Source organism: Silene latifolia, chromosome 7, assembly GCF_048544455.1.
Source record: "Silene latifolia isolate original U9 population chromosome 7, ASM4854445v1, whole genome shotgun sequence".
NCBI classification, from domain to species: Eukaryota; Viridiplantae; Streptophyta; class Magnoliopsida; order Caryophyllales; family Caryophyllaceae; genus Silene; species Silene latifolia.
The window spans coordinates 3,152,553-3,171,784 of record NC_133532.1 but is presented as its reverse complement, the minus strand read 5'-3'; the positions used below and the strand labels follow the sequence as shown (position 1 = coordinate 3,171,784).

Sequence of the window (19,232 nt, the reverse complement as noted above, 5' to 3'; positions counted from 1 at the left end):
TCGTAACTGACCCTGTATCTTTTTCTCCTAGTTCTTCTATCAAGTTTCCGATTTCATTTCAGGATTTAACTTATTCGATTTTAGCCTCAAATAACGAGTATTAAACCATTTTTCACGATAATTGGAGGTTCCACGAATGCTGGTTTATCGCATACCAACACCCCCAAATTTGCTCATTTTCTCCTCAATTTTTGTCTAGCCGCTTTATCTTACACAAGGAATATTCTGTGTGATTTCCGGAGAATTTCGTTCTGAGACCTTGAAATCCCGAAAAATCGTGTTTTAACACTTCAAATTGAGTCGTTCGGAAGGTCGTACCGGACCGTGTTTCTTTTCTCCTGGTTTCTATCAGGTGTTCGAGGTCATTCAGGATTTAACTTATTTGATTTGAGCCTCAAATAACGAGTATTAAATCATTTTTCACGATTATTGGAGATTCGATGGATGTTGGTTTATCGCATACCGGCTTCCTCAAATGTCATCCGTTTCTCCTCAAATTTTGTGTGGCCGCTTTATCTGACCCGAGGAACTTTATTTGTGATTTCCGGAGAATTTTGTTCCGAGACCCTGGAATCCCGAAAAACCGTGTCTTATACACTTCAAATTAAGCTGGTTGGAAGGTCGTACCGGAACCCGTTTCTTTTTCTCCCAGTTCTTTTATCAGGTGTCCGAGGTCATTTCAGGATTTAACTTGTTCGATTTCAGCCTTAAATAACGAGTATTAATCCGTTATTCAAGATTATCCGAGGTTTCACAAGTTTATCGTATACCGACACCTCCAAATTTGCTCATTTTCTCCTCAAATTTTGTCTAGCCGCTTTATCTTACACGTGGAAATTTCTGTGTGATTTCCGGAGAATTTCGTTCCCAGACCCTGGAATCCCGAAAAACCGTGTATTATATAAACTTCAATTGAGCCGTTTGGGAGGTCGTACCGGATCATGTTTCTTTTTATCCGGGTTTTCTATCGGTATCCGAGGTCATTTTAGGATTTAGTTTATTTGATTTCAGCCTCAAATAACGAGTATTAATCCATTTTTCACGACTATATGAAATTTGATAAATACTTGTTTATAGCATACCGGCACCTAGGCGTATCAGTGGGGCGGGTTTTGGCGGGTTTCGCCCCACACTCGCCCCTTTTGGGGCGGGTGCCGGCAATGATTTCATGGGTCGTGGGGCGGGGATGAGTTTCAAAAGTGTCATTCGTCGCGGGTCGGGGGGGGGGGGGGTGAGTATCACGTGAGACCCGCCTCATACCCACCCCGCCCCACACCCACCCCGCATGTCCCAGCTCCGCTTATACCCGCCTTACTCCTGAACCTAGACAAATTTGTAATATATAAAAATAAAATTTATAACTTAGATAAAAAGTTTAAATCATTTTTTCATAAACCTATACAAATTCCATCTAATTCTTAGTTCCTACCCACCTAAAATCCAACAACCTAAACCCCAAAAAAACGCTAATACTCAAACTATTTCGTGGTTTGAGAACTTTTTGTACTAGTTTATTAAATGATAGACCATTTTGTGGAAACTGATATGTATAAGATGTACGAGAGTACGAGACTAGTATGTTTTAGATTCAAGATTTATGTTTTTAAAAATTATTTTGTGAGGCGATAGGTAATTTGGCGGGTCAATAGGTCCCCGCGGCGCGGGAACACTACGCCAAATAAGACATTCAATAAGGGTCAAATAATGTAAATTACCGTTTTTAAATAAAATCACGGGACCGTTATTGCAACGACGGTTGTTAAATATATACAAAGGTTGTACAAATAACAAGCGACCGTTATATAACATCAAGAACCGTTGTTAAATCTTAAGAACGGTATCAAATCCGTTGTCGTAGTTTACTATTGACAACGACTTATCGTTCCAAAACCGTTGTTAAATATTATATATAATAACGGTTCATTTCGTTATATTATTTATTTGAATGTCAAAATTTAACAACGGCTTTATTGCGTGCAAAACCGTTGTTATATTCATCTGTTGACAACGGTATGTAACCGTTATCCATTTATATTGATAAAATTTTGTCAACGGTTCTGCTTAAATAAACCGTTGTAAACGTTTTGAACTCGACAACGGTTATCGTTCGTTATCTTATATTTTTGGCGGTTAGAAATTTTGTCAACTTCAAGATTAGTGACTTTGAAAATTTCCTAAAACTGAGACCCTCAAACGAAATCTCGACTTTTGGAAGGCATAAATAAACATATGTGCATCTGATGGTTATACTCCATTTACAATATTTTTCTCATTTATCATTATAAAGATATTCATGGAGTTAAAAGTGTAAGATTAGACATTTGAAAATTTCGTAAAACCGAGACCCTCAAACGAAATCCCGACTTTCGGAAGGCATAAATCAAAATACGTGCATCTCATGGTCATATTCCTTTTACAATAGTTTCCTCATTTATCATTATTAAGACATTCATGGAGCTAAAAGTGTAAGATTAGACATTTGAAAATTTCGTAAAACCGAGACCCTCAAACGAAATCCCGACTTTCGGAAGGCATAAATCAAAATACGTGCATCTGATGATCATACTCCATTTACAATAGTTCCCTCATTTATCATTATTAAGACATTCATGGAGCTAAAAGTGTAATATTAGACATTTGAAAATTTCGTAAATCCGAGACCCTAAAACGAAATCCCGACTTTCGGAAGGCATAAATCAAAATACGTGCATCTGATGGTTATACTCCATTTACAATAGTTTCCTCATTTATCATTATTAAGACATTAATGGAGTTAAAACTGCAAGATTAGTGAGTTTGAAAATTTCCTAAAAACCGAGACCCTTAAACAAAATCTCGATTTTAGGAGGCATAAATCAACATACGTGCATCTAATGGTCATACTCCATTTACAACAGTTTCTTCATTTATCATTATTAAGACATTCATGGAGTTAAAAGTGTAAGATTAGACATTTGAAAATTTCGTAAAACCGAGACCCTCAAACGAAATCCCGACTTTCGGAAGGCATAAATCAAAATACGTGCATCTCATGGTCATATTCCTTTTACAATAGTTTCCTCACTTATCATTATTAAGACATTCATGGAGTTAAAAGTGTAAGATTAGACATTTGAAAATTTCGTAAAACCGAGACCTTCAAAAGAAATCCCGACTTTAGGAAGGCATAAATCAAAATACGTGCATCTGATGGTCATACTCCATTTACAATAGTTTCCTCGTTTATCATTATTAAGACATTCATGGAATTAAAACTGCAAGATTAGTAAGTTTGAAAATTTCCTAAAACCGAGACCCTCAAACGAAATCTCGACTTTCGGAAGGCATAAATCAAAATGCGTGCATCTGATGGTCATACTCCATTTAAAATAGTTTCCCCATTTATCATTATTAAGACATTCATGGAGTTAAAACTTCAAGATTAGTGAGTTTGAATATTTCCTAAAACCGAGATCCTCAAACGAAATCTCAACTTTTGGGAGGCATAAATCAACATACGTGCATCTGATGGTTATACTTTATTTACAATAGTTTCTTCATTTATCATTTTTAAGGCATTCATGGAGTTAAAAGTGTATGATTAGGCATTTGAGAATTTCGTAATACCGAGACCCTCAAACGAAATCCCGACTTTCGAAAGGTATAAATCAACATACGTGCATCTAATGGTCATACTCCATTTACAATATTATCTTCATTTATCATTATTAAGACATTCAAGGAGTTAAAACTTCAAGATTAGTGAGTTTGAAAATTTCCTAAAACCAAGACCCTCAAACGAAATCCCGACTTTCGGAAGGCATAAATCAAAATACGTGCATCTGATGGTCATACTCCATTTACAATAGTTTTCTCATTTATCATTATTAAGACATTCATGGAGTTAAAAGTGTAAGATTAGACATTTGAAAATTTCGTAAAATTGAGACCCTCAAACGAAATTCCGACTTTCGAAAGGCATAAATCAACATACGTACATCTGATGGTCATACTCCATTTACAATAGTTTCCTCATTTATCATTATTAAGACATTCATGGAGTTAAAAGTGTAAGATTAGACATTTGAAAATTTCGTAAAACCGAGACCCTCAAACGAAATCTCGACTTTCGGAAGGCATAAATCAAAATACGTGCATCTGATGATGGTCATACTCCATTTACAATAGTTCCTCATTAATCATTATTAAGACATTCATAGAGTTAAAACGACCCAAGTTATCTCGTAAAATGGGGAGATGATGCACCAGAAAAGGGAATGGTCGGGATAGCTCAGCTGGTAGAGCAGAGGACTGAAAATCCTCGTGTCACCAGTTCAAATATGGTTCCTGGCACATTTGTGTTTTTTTTATTCTATACCTAGAAATTGACGAAATCTCCACGAGTTTTTTTTTGAAAAGATAATAAATTACCCCGTCGCTGGAATTGAGATCTCATTCAAAGAGAAAGAAAGATTTAAACATTCATTCATGATTTATGCCATAATCCTGATAACAAAAAAACAAATTAGATGGAAAAAATAGAGAGTCCGCTGCTGAATTTACCAGGCTTATTTCAATTTTAACCCTACCAAGGGTTTCGTAAAACCGAGACCCTCAAACGAAATCTCGACTTTCGGAAGGCATAAATCAAAATACGTGCATCTGATGATGGTCATACTCCATTTACAATAGTTCCTCATTTATCATTATTAAGACATTCATAGAGTTAAAACTACAAGATTAGTGAGTTTGAAAATTTCCTAAAACCGAGACCTTCAAACGAAATCTCGACTTTTGGAAGGCATAAATCAACATACGTGCATCTAATGGTCATACTTCGTTTACAATAGTTTCCTCATTTATCATTATTAAGACATTCATGGAGTTAAAAGTATAAGATTAGACATTTGAAAATTTCGTAAAGTCGAGACCCTCAAACGAAATCCCGACTTTCGGAAGGCATTAATCAACATACGTGCATCTGATGGTCATACTCCATTTATAATATTATCTTCATTTATCATTATTAAGACATTCATGGAGTTAAAACTGCAAGATTAGTGAGTTTGAAAATTTCCTAAAACCGAGACCCTCAAACGAAATCCCAACTTTCGGAAGGCATAAATCAAAATACGTGCATCTGATGGTCATACTCCATTTACAAGAGTTTCCTCATTTATCATTATTTAGACATCTATAAAATACTATTAAAAACCTAGACTAAAATGACTCATAAGGTCCACGTAGACAAAGCCACGTATGATCATAAAATGCCACCTTTGATTAACGAAATGCCACGTTTGACTATGGAATGACACGTCCGCATGAAAAATGCAAGCATCATTGACTTCTTAATCTTATCTTTTAAATAATTATTTTTTTGTATTTATAGATAGACTATCTCATGACCTTTGGTGTCAAATATTGTATAATCTAAGTTTGAAAAACATACATCTAACCAACATTAAACAACTAATAAATATTTTAGCTCTTCGTATTCCAAAAGCCATCACTAAATTCATACATCCTTATATAAATTAAACTAACACAAATTTCATGCTTCAACACTACCGTATGAAATAAATTATTTGCATGCCTGTGTAAAATTTCTCTACTTGATCTCAAAGGTATACATTTAAGTTCCCATGAATCTCACCAATTTTGGATTAGCATCATGTGTACGTCGATGTTGCATTTGAAGTGGGCAAATAGAAAATGAATGTAGGCAGAATGAGGTATTGCTTGGTTTACATATTTTTTCTATAAGGCATTACATGTAATAGCGTTTGATATTTATTTTACTTTTACATTTTTTTCTACATCTCATATAACTCCTACCATAAAACAAGTTCACAACTACACATCATTAGATAAGTTGAAGTCGAATGATTAATTTATCATTAATTATAAGAAAATATAATTTTTGCTTTAATTTCGACAACGCTACATTTTTTGTTTTACAGTTTAATAAGTTTATAGTATTAATTATTGCTACCTCTTTTTCAGGATTCAATCAACAAAATCGAAGTCTAATAATCACACTTAACTCTAGAATGTTGCAAATGTTTCAAGATTAGAGTTTGTCATGGTTTATAACTGAGGATTATATTAAAGTTTTATACGTATGTAGTAGGACGCTTGGTATAACAATTAAATGAATATATTTTGATTTATTGTGTATTTTCTACTCTTTTTTTTGTGTATTACATTTGGTCTATCTTAAAGATAATTTTTGCTTTAATTTAGACAAGGCTACATTTTTTATTTTATAGTTTAATAAGTTTATAGTATTAATTATTGCTACCTCTTTTTCAGGATTCAATCAACAAAATAAGTCTAATAATCGTTACCTTTAAGGCCTCAACTCTAGAATGTTGCTAATGTTTCAAGATTAGAGTTTGTCATGGTTTATAACGGAGAATTATATTAAAGTTTTATATGTAGTAGGACGCTTGGTATAAAAATTAAATGACTATATTTTGGTTTATTGTGTATTTTCTACTCTCCTTTTTTTTTGGTGTGAGTATTACTGTTGGTCTATCTCATTTTGATTTCTTATTTGTTTTGAATAAGAATTTATGTATTATCATTGAGTTCCACGTACATAATCAATGTAAGTAATCATATAAAAGAATTCACATCTTTCTATTACAATGAGATCTTATTTTAAAGTAGAGTTTTCACTATTTTCTTAACCTTGAACATTTTTTTTTTAAAAAAATATCTTGCTGGAAAAAAAAATAAAAGTTCCATGTAATAAGGCAATTCAAAGAATATATGACTTTTGTATGTGATTAACAAATCATCACATGACTTTTATGAGAATTATGTACAAATTATTGGTGCAAATAATAAGAATTTCATGAAACTCTCTATTTGGAAAAAAATTACACATCTTAACAAAAAAAATGAATCTGTGTGTCACTAACCTATAATACATCTCATTTCAACGGCGCATTATTACTAATGGTTCCGATGAATCATATCTTAATATTACCTAATGAAACTAATAGCTTAGTATAGATTATTATCAACGTTTAATATTAGAAAAGAAAACTCACAATAGAAATCAAGCAATTTAGAATATTAACTATACATAACAATTTAATTTTAATATTTTTTTAAAGGTTAGGCAAAAGCAATTAATTTTATTTCATATGTCACTAATAATTAATTAAAATTTACATAGGATAAGCAATCAATATACTTTCTATACATTTTAATTAATTTATTTATTTCTTTATTAATTATCAAGCTAAAATGAAGAGCAGAAAAAGGAGTAGCAAAAAAAGGAAAATAAAAAGAGTACTTTATTATTTACATTTCACCCAACCACATCCAATTTCACTTCCAATTCCACATGAGATTTTTTTAATCTATTAATCCACAAATTATTATATTATTATTAATTAATTATAACTAAAAGGGTAAAGTTAAACAAAGGCTACCTAAACCATTAAATTTTGCTTCAAATGACTTATAATCCATTAATTCGTACGATATTATTATTATATATATACAATCACAAGGCTACCTAAACCATTTAATTTTATTTCACATGATATTTTTATAGTCCATTCATTCACAAATTATTGTTATTATCAAGATTATCTATACAATAACATAGAAATGATAGTTTGAGCAATTTTTTAAGTGTTAAGTGAGATCATCTGACTCTAGCTAAGTGATCATTTAAGAACTTTATAAATTTTCTAAGATAAATATGCACTAAATTTTTCATAATCCTATGAATAATAATCTTGGTAACTAAAAAGACAAAGAATGATAAATATGCACTAAATTTTTCATAACTAGATGAATAAGGATCTTGGTAACTATAAAGATAAATAATAAAAATTGGTTAAATAAATGACTAAGTGATCATGTTAGAACCTCCATAAACACCCTAAGATAAATATGCACTAAATTTTCTAGTACTATATCGTTAATGATCTTGGCAACTAAAAAGACAAAAAATAAAAATTAGTTAAACTGACTCATTAAAATAATATTTACATATTATAACCCCTTATAATTCATTAAAGTCTAATTTCAATAACTCTCATTTATCATTAGCACTAGGAGGGTTTGTGGAGATCAATTATAACCGATAACTCAAGAGATATATCAATTAAAACTCGTATAACTCAAGATTATAAATAAGACCACAAAAGACGGCGGGACTTTCATTCACCTATAATTTTTATTTGCGTACTTTTGTTTAGTCTTTTACACTCTATTTAATTGGATTCTAATTTATTTTTGTTTAATTTCAGAGTGTACTTACCAAGGATATAAACGTTAAATGTCGAGGTATAAACAATTAATATTTTATTCTTTTTACTTTTATTTCACATATACCAAGTATTTTTCCTCCCTTAAGTAACTTTGATTTAGTGGTTACAATCCTCGAATATTAAAATGGAATACTAATTTATGGGTTGTATTAAGACGAATCAAACTATCATATTGATTCAGGGGTTTTGGTGTTATTCCTCATTACGTAGTTTTGACTCATATCACAAATTTTCAAAATACCCTAACTATAATTAGACCTGGCAAACAGATCATGTTGTATCGTGTTCGTGTTTGTGTCAACTTTAAACGGGTCATTACCACCCTAACCCTAACCCGACCAAATTACATAAATGGGTCATTTGTATCAACCCTAACCCAACCCATTTAGTTTTTCCATAACCCAACCCGACCTGTTTAACCCGTTTATCTTTTAGCAGGTCATTTTTAAACCGTTTAACCCAATAAACTAATAAACTAAATTAAGCTTTATAGCCCTATTATCCCAAAAATGATGAATCAAATTGCATATTCTTAAGTTGTTTGTTTGAATTATTGATTCAATCCAAATATATTATGACACTTTTAAATAAATGGGTTAGTCGTGTCGGGTTTGTGTCAAAAGAGCTCAACTATAACCCGACACATTTATATTTCATATCATGTCCGTGTCGACCCAATTACTTAAATGGGTCACAAAGTTTTAACACTAACCCGCTAACTTCGTGTCGGGTTCCTGTCGTGTTTTCGTGTTGCCACCTCTAACTATATGAAGCAAAACAAATCACATTAGATATGTTTGTACCCGGTTTTGGTCCCTTGACCGAAATAGGGTCCAAGTAAGAAATCCGTCTAAGAATAATGGAGCTTTTTCGGTTTAGAAGTCTTCTATGAAGAGTCAAGAGCATTTTTGTCCAAGGGTTGGTGTCTTGGGAAGGTGGTTGTCATAGAGCAAGGCTAAGGACAAACCGGGTGGCCCCTTTTACACGATTTGCAACACCAAGGACAAGGGTCGCTTTCAAGTTTCCCATTTCGTCCAAGACAACCTCTTAAGCCTCTCTTACATGCTCTAACTCGTATATCCTTTAAATGGCCGGATCTTTTGAAGCTTCCAAGGAGTCCTAATTATCATTGTCCTCATTAGTTTACTTTCTTGTTTTTCCTTTAAGAATTTTAACTTGTGTAAGAACTTGTGTAAGGCCTAGGGCCACCTTTTGAAACCGGTTTTCTAGGGTCTTTTGGACCGTTAGATTGCTAGGTTGGATGGATGGATAGGATTGTTTTGCTTGGCCTATAAAAGCAAGGCATTCCTTAGTGTAAAAATCAGAATTTGATGAATGAACAAACACAAGTTAGAAACCTTGATTTCTACTAATCTCCTCTGCTTAGTGCTGGAAAATCCTCTTTTGCTTAGTGCTTAGAGTCGGGTATTTTCTTTGCTGTGTGCTTGAAATTATCCTTAGGCTTAGTCTAGTGGCTTTGTGCTTGGATTAAGTCATATCCCAATCACATCCTTTACTCTATTCGATTGTAGAGTTTTGGAATCGTGGTTATAAACAGTTCTGTCGACTGTTCGATTGCAGTCCTCAGAGTTTCTGTTGAGTTTTTAGTCGTTTTTATCACAATTAAACAGTCCCATTCACTGTCCAAATCGAGACAGTTTCAACCAAAATCCGAGTCTTGAGGGTTTCACTTCACTATAATATCTCCAAGTCAAAAAGAAAGTACAGAAAAAAGGCGAAAAACACTTTCACGAACAATACAGCGAAAACAAACCAACAAAAAAAGTCAAATCCGTGATTTTCACGTGTTACAAAACTAGTTCATGGAGTTAAAACGTCAAGATTAGTGAGTTTGAAAATTTCCTAAAACCGAGACCCTCAATCGAAATCTCGACTTTCGGAAAGCATAAATCAACATACGTGCATCTGATGGTCATACTCCATTTACAATATTATCTTCATTTATCATTATTAAGACATTCATGGAGTTAAAACTGCAAGATTAGGGAGTTTGAAAACCGAGATCATCAAACGAAATTTCGACTTTCGGAAGGCATAAATCAAAATACGTGCATCTGATGGTCATACTCCATTTACAATAGTTTCCTCATTTATCAATATAAAGACATTCATGGAGTTAAAAGTGCAAAATTAGTCAGTTTGAAAATTTCCAAAAACCGAGATCCTCAAACGAAATCTCGACTTTCGGAAGGCATAAATCAACATACGTGCATCTGATGGTCATACTCCATTTACAATATTATCTTCATTTATCATTATTAAAACACTCAAGGAGTTAAAAGTGTAAGATTAGACATTTGAAAATTTCGTAAAACCGAGACCCTGAAACGAAATCCTGACTTTCGGAAGGCATAAATCAAAATACGTGCATCTGATGGTCATACTCCATTTAAAATAGTTTCTTAATTTATCATTATTAAGACATTCATGGAGTTAAAACTGCAAGATTAGTAAGTTTGAAAATTTCCTAAAATCGAGACCATCAAACGAAATCTCGACTTTCGGAAGGCATAAATAAAAATACGCGCATCTGATGGTCATACTCCATTTACAATAGTCTCCTAATTTATCAATATTAAGACATTCATGGAGTTAAAACTGCAAGATTAGTGAGTTTGAAAATTTCCTAAAACCGAGACCATCAAACCAAATCTCGACTTTCGGAAGGCATAAATCAAGATACGTGCATCTGATAGTCATACTCCATATACAATAGTTTCCTCATTTATCATTATTAAGACATTCATGGAGTTAAAACTGCAAGATTAGTGAGTTTGAAAATTTCCTAAAACCGAGACCCTCAAACGAAATCCCGAATTTCAGAAGGCTTAAATCAAAATACGTGCATCTGATGGTCATACTCCATTTACAATAGTTTCCTCATTTATAATTATTAAGAAATTCATGGAGTTAAAGGTGTAAAATTTGATATTTGAAAATTTCGTAAAACCGAAACCCTGAAACGAAATCCCGACTTTCGGAAGGCATAAATCAAAATACGTACATCTGATGGTCATACTCCATTTACAATAGTTTTCTCATTTATCATTATTAAGATATACATGGAGTTAAAAGTTCAAGATTAGTGAGTTTGAAAATTTCCTAAAACCGAAGCCATCAAACGTAATCTCGACTTTCGGAAGGCATAAATCAACATACGTGCATCTGATGGTCATACTCCGTTTACAATAGTTTCATCACTTATCATTATTAAGACATTCATGGAGGTAAAAGTGTAAGATTAGACATTTGAAAATTTCGTAAAACCGAGACCCTAAAACGAAATCCCGACTTTCGGAAGGCATAAATCAAAATACGTGCATCTGATGGTCATATTCCATTTACAATAGTTTCCACATTTATCATTATTAAGACATTCACGGATTTAAAACTGAAAGATTATTGAGTTTGAAAATTTCCTAAAACCGAGACCCTCAAACGAAATCTCGACTTTCGGAAAGCATAAATCAAAATACGTGCATCTGATAGTCATATTCCATTTAGAATAGTTTCCTCATTTATCATTATTAACACATTCATGGAGTTAAACGTGTAAGATTAGACATTTGAAAATTTCGTAAAACCGAGACCCTCAAACGAAATCCCGACTTTCGGAAGGCATAAATCAAAATACGTGCATCTAATGGTCATACTCGATTTAAAATAGTTTCCTCATTTATCATTATTAAGACATTCATAGAGTTAAAACTTCAAGACTAGTGAGTTTGAAAATTTCTTAAAACCGAGACCCTCAAACGAAATCTCGACTTTTGGAAGACATATATCAACATACGTGCATCTGATAGTCATGCTCCATTTACAATATTATTTTCATTTATCATTATTAAGACATTAATAGAGTTAAAACTTCGAGATTAGTGAGTTTGAAAATTTCCTAAAACCGAGACCCTGAAACGAAATCCCGACTTTCGGAAGGCATAAATCAAAATACGTACATCTGATGGTCATACTCCATTTACAATAGTTTGCTCATTTATCATTATTAAGATATACATGGAGTTAAGTGCAAGATTAGTGAGTTTGAAAATTTCCTAAAACCGAAGCCATCAAACGAAATCTCGACTTTCGGAAGGCATAAATCAACATACGTGCATCTGATGGTCATACTCCGTTTACAATAGTTTCATCCCTTATCATTATTAAGACATTCATGGAGGTAAAAGTGTAAGATTAGACATTTGAAAATTTCGTAAAACCGAGACCCTAAAACGAAATCACGACTTTCGGAAGGCATAAATCAAAATACGTGCATCTGATGGTCATATTCCATTTACAATAGTTTCCTCATTTATCATTATTAAGACATTCACGGATTTAAAACTGCAAGATTATTGAGTTTGAAAATTTCCTAAAACCGAGACCCTCAAACGAAATCTCGACTTTCGGAAAGCATAAATTAAAATACGTGCATCTGATGGTCATATTCCATTTACAATAGTTTCCTCATTTATCAATATTAAGAAATTCATGGAGTTAAACGTGTAAGATTAGACATTTGAAAATTTCGGAAAACCGAGACCCTCAAACGAAATCCCGACTTTCGGAAGGCATAAATCAAAATACGTGCATCTAATGTTCATACTCGATTTAAAATAGTTTCCTCATTTATCATTATTAAGACATTCATAGAGTTAAAACTTCAAGATTAGTGAGTTTGAAAATTTCTTAAAACCGAGACCCTCAAACGAAATCTCGACTTTTGGAAGGCATATATCAACATACGTGCATCTGATAGTCATACTCCATTTACAATATTATCTTCATTTATCATTATTAAGACATTAATAGAGTTAAAACTTCGAGATTAGTGAGTTTGAAAATTTCCTAAAACCGAGACACTCAAACGAAATCCCGACTTTCGGATGGCGTAAATCAAAATACGTGCATCTGATGGTCATACTCCATTTATAATAGTTTCCTCATTTATCATTATTAAGAAATTCATGGAGCTAAAAGTGTAAAATTAGACATTTGAAAATTTCCTAAAACCGAGACTCTCAAAAGAAATCTCGACTTTCGGATGGCATAAATCAAAATACGTGCATCTGATGGTCATACTCCATTTACAATAGTTTCCTCATTTATAATTATTAAGACATCCATGGAGTTAAAACTGTAAGATTAGTGAGTTTGAAAATTTCCTAAAACCGAGACCATCAAACGAAATCTCGACTTTCGGAAGGAATTAATCAACATACCTGCATCTGATGGTCATACTCCGTTTACAATAGTTTCATCATTTATCATTATTAAGACATTCATGGAGATAAAAGTGTAAGATTAGACATTTGAAAATTTCGTAAAATCGAGACCCTAAAACGAAATCCCGACTTTCGGAAGACATAAAACAAAATACGTGTATCTGATGGTCATACTCCATTTACAATAGTTTCCTCATTTATCATTATTAAGACATTCATGGAGTTAAAACAACAAGATTAGTGAGTTTGAAAATTTCATAAAACCAAGACCCTCAAACGAAATCCCGACTTTCTGAAAGCATAATTCAAAATATATCCATCTGATGGTCATTCTCCATTTACAATAGTTTCCTCATTTATTATTATTAAGAAATTCATGGAGTTAAAAGTGTAAAGTTAGACATTTGAATATTTCGTAAAACCGAGACCCTGAAACGAAATCCCGACTTTCGGAAGGCATAAATCAAAATACGTGCATCGGATGGTCATAATCCATTGACAATAGTTTCCTCATTTATCACTATTAAGACATCGAGTTAAAAGTGCAAGATTAGTGAGTTTGAAAATTTCCTAAAACCGAGACCAACAAACGAAATCTCGACTTTCGGAAGGCATAAATCAACATACGTGCATCTGATGGTCATACTCCGTTTACAATAGTTTCATCATATATCATTATTAAGACATTCATGGAGGTAAAAGTGTAAGATTAGACATTTGAAAATTTCGTAAAACCGAGACCCTCAAACGAAATCTCGACTTTCGGAGGGCATAAATCAAAATACGTGCATCTAATGGTCATACTCGATTTAAAATAGTTTCCTCATTTATCATTATTGTTGGACCATATGGTTTATATGTTTATGTTTTGATGATGTCAAGGTGCCTTATATATTATATACTTGTTGCGTGTAATTGTTTGTTAAGTGTTTTAGCATTAACCTATTACGAGCAACCAAGAGGATTGTGACGATTACATGAGAAGTTCAAGTCTCTATTAAAGATCAAACAATTCAAAGATTCATTCAAGTATTATGAAAAAAGACGGAGTTAAATGCGGAAGATTAAATCAAGCTTGGATGTTGATGTAGCCTATACTCGAAGATCTTCTTGAAGATTAGAATAGTATAGGTGATTATCTCGTAATGGTAATCAAGTATGAGTTTCTTAATTAGTAAAGTTATAGCTTTGCAGCTATAACATTACTAGTAAAAGAGTTCAATGTTATAGCTCTTCTACTATAACATTGAAATGCGAGTTTTTATACACGACTTTTAAATGGTTCGAAAATTGTTTTGTAATTTCTTAAAGTTTATTTTATATGTTTTAATGAAAGTGTTTATTTTATAAAGCCCGGTTTAGTGAGGAATCCGGTTTTATGGTTGGCGTTAATTGATGGGTTTTGGGTCAACTTATGAGTTGGACTTTACTATCAATTAGGGTTTTCATCTGACCTCTCCTAAAACCTAAATTCTAATTATATAATAAGATTAGGGTTTGCATGGATTCACGAGCCCATGAGCCGTGTTATGCCGTGTTGCCTAAGAGATTAGGTAAAGATTTTATTCTATAAAATAATCTTTACATATCTTGTATATCTTACTTATATATTTGTTTATAGTAAAAGATTTTCTTGTTTTAGGAAATCTTATCATAATCTTAGAATTTATAGTAAAGATAATATTAGAAAGATTATATTCTATCTTTTAGAATATTCTTTATTATCTTCTATGGCTTTTAGGTAAGAGATAATAAGAAGATATAATTTATAATTATATCCTATTATTCGGCTATTAGGGTTTCCTTGAAACCGTGTAGCTCTCCTTCTCTTTGCCTATAAATACTTTGTCATTTGCAATATCTAAAATAGAGACCTTAAGCATAAAATTGTTTTCATATTTTAAAAGTGCAAACCGTGTGTTTTTAGCGAAAACCGATTTGCAAATTTCGAAAGGTCGTGTTCTACAAACTCGCATACTTGTTCTTCATTATCGTTATAAGATAATAGTGCTATAATTGATTTCTTACTTGTTCATTAACGTGAACTATTAGAAGAATCATTAGTGCTTTCTTATTAGCGTAAGTTAGTCACTCGAGTATTTAACGGTACTCATTTGGTTACAGCTAGAGTTAGTTGTACGAGTTGGGTTAGTAAATTTGTAATCCGGAGAAAGGTACTAAATTTATTAATCGAGAATAGTGGACGTAGGTTTCGACTTGTGAAACTGAACCACTTCAAAAATCCGTGTGTCTCTTCTTCTTTCGTTCTTTCATTTACTTTGCTTACAATCATTAGTTGATTAGTTAAAGTTTAATCGATAAACTTTAAATAATCAATTACATTCACACAAAAGAAAAAGCTTTCATAAAGTTTTAAATCCTCAATTCACCCCCCCCCCTCTTGAGTATTTTGGATCAATAGACTCTTCAATTGGTATCAGAGCCTCGTGCTCTTGATTGCCTAACCGCAAAGAGGCTGATCTATCTTGTTTTTCATTTATCTTATTGTTTTATATTCCGCTGCCTATCACGTGATAAATGGATTCCAAATATCTCAAATGTCCCGTCTTTGATGGGAAGAATTATGGATTGTGGAAAAACATGATGACTCACTATGTGAAAGGACACGATTGGGAGTGCTGGAGGATTATCCAAAACGGACCGCATAAAATTCTTGTGGCATCCGAGGAAGGCACTACCTATGAAAAGAAAGAAGAGGACTATGTCGAGGCCGACTACAAGAAAGCCGAGAAAAACTCCAAAGCAATAAGTCTTCTGCAAAACGGAATGACTTCCACTGAGTTTGATCGGTTCTCTTCATGTTCCACGGCCAAGGAGATATGGGACGGGCTCGAATTAGCTTATGAAGGTACTTCCATTGTTAGGAAGCACCGAATTGATTTGCTTATGCAAAAATATGAGCTATTCATCATGGAGCCTAATGAGTCCTTAGATAGTATGTCCGCAAGGTTTTCAAGCATCATAAACGAACTAAAAAACCTAGGTAGGAAATTTCATGCGAGGACATTGCTAGAAAGGTTCTTAGGAGCCTTACAAAAAAGTGGCGTGCTAAAGTCACCGCAATGGAGGAATCACGAGATCTTGAAAACCTATCTTATCAAGAACTTATCGGTGCTCTCATGGCCCATGAAATTACTCTTAACAAAGATGACGCTGAACCAAGTCGTAATAAGAGTATGGCCTTAAATAGTGAGGAGGTTGACTCTGAATTAGAGGATGAAACCGTTTTGTTTGCACGACGTTTCAAAAATAAAATATTTCGAAATAAACAAACAAAATCATCCTACAACAACAACAACAAGTCATTCAACAAGAAGGTTAATGACTCAAAGTCGTCCTTTGCAAATAGAGGTTGCTTTAAGTGTGGAGAATCTGGTCATATGATCAAAGATTGTCCAACATGGGAGAAAATAAAGGACAAGACGAAACGTGAGAAGACAAAGAGAGAATTCAAGCAAGTTATGATGGCTTCGTGTTGGGGAGACCTTGACTCAGAAGATGACGAGGAATCTGAAGACGACGAAGTAGCAAATCTTTGTCTCAAAGAATGAGTGTCAGTCTTGACCTAATCTCCGCTGATGACGATGAAAGCACAAATTCTCATTCAAACTATTGCTTTCTTGGAGAATCGAGGACGAGGATGACGATGAAGAGGTAAGTTATCTTGAGCTTAAGAAACGCGTTAGGAAATTGTCTAAAAGTTCTTTAATTCAATTCTTTGAACAATCTCTTGATAAGTGTCACGAACAGGATTTGGAGTTAAAGGATCTAAAGGAACAGATTCTCAAAATTGCGGAAGAGAATCATATTCTCAAGACTAAAGCTAAGAAGTTGAAGTCTAAAATTATATAGAAAATGCTACAACATTAGATTCTACTATGGTGAAAAGAAGGAATTAGAGTCCAAAGTAATAGCTAATGAAGCTATAACTTCCGACCTAAAGCTTAATATTAAGCACCTTCAAGCCAAAGTTACTGACTAATGAAGCTATAACTTTAGAACTTAGAAAAGTCGAGAGAACTTTTGGAAGCTAAGGTCAATTCTAATGAAGAAGTGATCTTGGATCAAAAGGAAGAGATAGATTCCCTTTCAAAGCAATTAAAAGAATCTAAGACCGATATGATCAATGTTAAGAAACACCACACCGATGTTGTGTTCATTCTTAACAAACGATTCCAAGACTTTCGTGACAACTTTAAAAAGGACAATGATGTAGATCACACGAAATGTCAAGAGGAAATTAAAACCCTAAAAGACCTTCTTCTACACGCTAGAAAGGTACATGACAAATGGGAAGGTAGCACGAAAGTCCTGAACTTCCTAACCGAACAATCTGACAATAATATGAAGATGGGGTTGGGACATGAGTGCTATAGCCGTAGAGATCACTCTAAATGCAAATCAACACCTTTAGATTTTGACTTTAGAAAGAGGATGTATGCTGATCTTCCGGAATACTTGATTTGCAATTACCGTGGTCATACGGGTCATATCCAAATCAATTGTGTCAAAAAGGCTCATGATTTACGAAAAAATGCCGAACATGCTAAAACTGTTAACACAGTTGTCGAGGATGAGGAAACCCCCATTAATGAACCTAACGAAGAAAGGAACAACAAATTTCGTTGGTTCTATGACATGGCCTTTGACTATTCTAAGAAACCTAGCACCTCACAAAGCCCTTGTAAATCTCAATCCAGTAAACCTATTCACAAGGCAAATAGTCAAGAGAGACCTAGAGAAGTTCCGAGACCTAGAGAAGTTCCGAGACCTAGAGAAATTCCGAGACCTAGAGAAATTCCGAGACCTAGAGAAAACCCTAACCCTAGAACTCCTCCCAAGCCAAACAAACCTAAAGTTAGAAAAACGGTCATTAGACGTGTTTGGGTTCGAAAGGATTTGGTATTTAGAATAACTAATAATAAGGGACCCAACTTAGCTTGGGTACCTAAAAACTGTATCTAATCCTTTATGCAGGAAGTAGTGAAAGAAAACAACCAATGGTATCTTGACAGTGGATGTTCAAGACACATGACAGGAGACAAAAATCTATTTCTTTCACTCAAGCCCTTCAATGGAGGAAAAGTGACGTTCGGGGATAACAAAAAGGGAAAAGTGGTTGGCATTGGCAAAATTGGAATTTCTAAGGATCACGCAATCAGTGATGTTTATCTTGTGGATGGTCTAAAGCATAACTTGCTCAGTATATCTCAACTATGCGACAAAGGTAACAAAGTAGTCTTTCATATACGATAGTTGTCGCATTATTATTGAAGGAACCGAACGTTATTCTTGAAGGCCACCGTAAAAGGAACGTTTATATGGTAGATTTAAATGCTGTGCCTACTAACTCGTTTTCATGTATGAAAGTTACACTTGATGATCCTTGTCTATGGCATAAACGGTTCGGTCACATTAGCTCACTAACCTTGAATAAACTCAAGAAGTGGGACTTGGTTGAAGGACTGCCTAAGATCAAGTTCGACCAAGAAAAGATGTGTGACACGTGTGCTAGGTGTAAACAAGTAAGATCATCGTTCAAACCTAAACGAGTAGTGAGCACAAATGAAGCCTTGGAACTGGTACATATGGATCTTTGTGGACCTATGAAGGTAAGAAGTAGAGGAGGATCCAGGTACGTCTTTGTTCTTGTAGACGACTACTCAAGGTATGTATGGCCTATCTTTCTTCA

General features: G+C 33.6%; 1 non-coding gene across 1 annotated transcript; it reads left to right on the top strand.

The window, feature by feature from the left end:
* Positions 1-4,259: 4,259 nt before the first annotated feature.
* On the top strand, positions 4,260-4,332 carry TRNAF-GAA (transfer RNA phenylalanine (anticodon GAA)). The gene has a single exon. It is a non-coding gene; the product is annotated as a tRNA-Phe (tRNA).
* Positions 4,333-19,232: the final 14,900 nt, after the last annotated feature.